Source organism: Microtus ochrogaster, chromosome 4 (assembly GCF_000317375.1).
Source record: "Microtus ochrogaster isolate Prairie Vole_2 chromosome 4, MicOch1.0, whole genome shotgun sequence".
NCBI lineage: Eukaryota > Metazoa > Chordata > Mammalia > Rodentia > Cricetidae > Microtus > Microtus ochrogaster.
In genome coordinates, this window is record NC_022011.1 from 71,512,072 (window position 1) to 71,515,452 (window position 3,381).

The window sequence follows — 3,381 nt, forward strand, 5'->3', positions numbered from 1 at the left end:
AGAGCTGACTGGCCTACACCTGGGCAGGAAAAGACCAGGTTGGTCTCGAACTCACAGAGATCCGCCTGCCTCTGCCTCCCGAGTGCTGGGATTAAAGGCGTGCGCCACCACCGCCCGGCTGGAATAATCTTAAATCTTTGCCACATTTTGGTAAAAACAAAATGAAAAAAGATGACAGCATGATTCACAGTGAAATATGTATATAATAATTTTAGCTATAAATTAAATTTTCAATTTAAAGCCCTTTAAGGCATTTTACAAGTATTAAGTAACTAGAAATATGAAATATGAGTCACTGAATATCTAAACATTCAACTGGCTGGTGGGAGAAATTATAATAGTTTTATGCCATGAATATCTCCTAATTCAATTCCTATTCTCTGAGAAAACAACTCGTCCTTTGAAGCTGAACAGTCATTTTGGTCTTACTGTGATCAATGTGGTCAATCTTGTGACATCACTGTTGAGAAACCTGCAACAGGAAGAAAACAGAATTAGCAACCAGCTGAATCTCACTTGAGTAAGTAACTTCAGAAACAGTTTCTTTAGGACTTTGTCTCTGTTCTCCCCACAGTAACCTAAAGTGAAGGAAGCACAAAACGGGCAAGGCAGAAATACACACAAAATGTCTGACACTTATATAAGTATGCCAGGGTGGGCGTGTTCATAATCAGCAACACTTTATGCTTAAAAATAAATTATAGAGCGGGCGATGGTGGCGCACGCCTTTAATCCCAGCACTCGGGAGGCAGAGGCAGGCGGATCTCTGTGAGTTCCAGACCAGCCTGGTCTACAGACCTAGTTCCAGGACAGGCTCCAAAGCCACAGAGAAACCCTGTCTCGAAAAACCAAAAAAAGAAAAAAATAAATTATAGGGTATTTGGGTTACAAGTCTTGTTTATTTCCAGATATTTAAGAAGGAAAGAATCACTGTGTCTTAACTATATCACAATGGGGGACTGATTGTAAATACTTTATAATTAGCAGCCTTAGCTACTGTCAAAATGTCATTTACTGAAAACAGGGGAAATTGCTACACACCTAATCCTTACCATAGATTAAGGATATCTTTGGGACAGATCCAGTGTTAAGCCATGAACCCAAGGGAACCTGTACACTAAGTCACTTCTTAAGCTATTAATGACTTACACTTATCCAAGAAATCTGACCTTCTAGAAACTCCTTCATTAAAAAGGCTTTATTTAAGACATCTCTTAAATGCTTTAGTATTAAAAAAAAACAACACACTGTCAGTGTTCTAAGGTTAATAGCTTTCATGTGTTGTTTTAACAAATCCTCATAATAATCCCTTCAAAGAAGCAAAAGATGTGTTATCTTCATTACACACTCATGGAGGAGCTTGCAGCAGATTACGTGAACTGGCTCAACAGAAGGGAGTGGCCTTTGTCCTTACACTTTCACACAATTCATCCTGTTCCTTTTCCTCGTTGTCTTTAACACAAAACCTATCATTGCTATCCTACTAGTTCAAGGGACTGCTCAATGGCTCATGAGTAAAGATGCTGTTGCCAAGCCTGAGACCTCAGTTCAATACCCAATTGGCAGGAGAAGACTCTGACCTCAAACCCCTTTTACTTCTTCCTTCCTTCCCTTTTTTCTTTATGTCTTCTTTTTCGTCTTCCTTCCTTCCTTCCTTCCTTCCTTCCTTCCTTCCTTCCTTCCTTCCTTCCTTCCTTCCTTCCTTTCTGAGACATAGTGTGTGCTCAGCACTCACTTCTGACTGTTAAATGAAATGTTTTCATTTGCCTTCTCTTGCTGTGAGTTCGAGGCCAGCCTGGTCTACAAGAGCTAGTGCCAGGACAGGCTCCAAAGCTACAGAGAAACCCTGTCTAGAAAAACTAAAAAAACAAAACAAAACAAAACAAAACAGGGGCTGGAGAAATGGCTCAGTGGTTAAGAGCATTGCCTGCTCTTCCAAAGGTCCTGAGTTCAATTCCCAGCAACCACATGGTGGCTCACAACCATCTGAAATGAGGTCTAGTGCCCTCTTCTGGCCTGCAGACATACACACAGATAGAATATTGTATACATAATAAATAAACAGAAAAGAAAGAAAGAAAAAAAGAAAGAAAACCAGGGTTGGAGATGGCTGTGGGGTTGGAGAAGTGGCTCTGGTTAAGAGCACTTCCAGAGGACCTGAGTTCGATTCTCGGCACCCACAGGGCAGCTCACACCTAACTGTCTGTAGTTCCAGTTCTAGGGGACCTGACACCCTCACACAGACATACACGCAGGCAAAACACCAATGCACATAAGACAAAATTAGACAAAATAAATTAAGAAAACCATGGCTGAAGATATCTTTGGGGAATCTTCATAAACGTTTGCCTGACACGTATATATGATCCAAATCTAAATAGCAGAACTGATCAAAATAATCCCTTATTTCAGAATAATAGTAAAAATGCATCGCTGAATCTATTAATGCCATACAAGTACCAAATTAAAATGATGCTCTTAAATATTTGCAGTTTTAGTTCTCTTTAGAGAGTGAAAGCAAGTTCATTGAGTATACGCTCAATAAAAATACAAGGCACTGAGCTCAAGCTCCAGAAGAACAGAGAGGAGCACCTCCAGTTCTGTGGGGGCTTTTTGAAGAATATTTACTTCAGTAAAATAGTCCCAAATCTGGAGAAAAGGAATTATCTTTTTAATTTTCATTTATTTTTATTTTATATGTATATGTGTTATGCCCAAATCTGTGGGGTCCCCACAAAAGCCAACAAAGGAGACTGAGTCCCGTATGTAAAAGCAAAGAGCCTTTATTTTAATCAAGCTTGTAAACTCGGTCTCTCGGCATGTTCAACATATTGGAATAACTGGAAAGCCCTGAGCTCAATTATAATTGGGTTTTTATAGCAGTAAAGGTGGGGGGGGGGTGAGGAGTTTCTGAAGTTCAGGACCTCTGATTGGTTGACGTCTGTCTAGGGGTGTCCTGTTGAGTGTGTTCTGGCAGGTGATCCTATCCACAGTAGTTGGAATGCCAGACATTTCCTTTGAATGGTCTGCTCTTGGGTGGAGGTCAAGCAATCTCAGTCTGTGGTTCCTCTCGCACCCAGGCAATGTCTCAGGGTAAACTATCGAGATTCCAGACTCCATTTAAATTCATCGACGGCCAGACTCCCAGGTGATAATGGTTGGAAGGAAAGAACTTCCTTTGGGTGACCTACCCAGACTTAGATCATCATGGCTGGCCTCCACATGTGTAAGTACCTGCATGTATGGAGGTATGTGTACCATGCGCATGCCTGATACCCACTGAGGACAGAAAGGGACTCTGGGGCAGTCCTGAACCACCACATTGGGTGCTGGGAACTGAACCCAGGTCCTCTGCAAGAGCTGCAAGTACGCTTAAAACCT

The 3,381-nt window shown here is 41.4% G+C and overlaps 1 protein-coding gene across 8 annotated transcripts in view; it reads right to left on the reverse strand.

Annotated features, from left to right (window-relative positions):
• Baz2b (bromodomain adjacent to zinc finger domain 2B) overlaps positions 1–3,381 on the reverse strand; it is a 210,405-nt gene that overhangs the window by 161,083 nt on the left and 45,941 nt on the right. For all 8 annotated transcript variants that reach the window (XM_026789343.1, XM_026789353.1, XM_026789346.1 and 5 more), the window contains exon 2: positions 430–472. The gene's annotated coding sequence lies outside the window, so the exon portion shown is untranslated. The remainder of the gene's footprint in view (positions 1–429; positions 473–3,381) is intronic.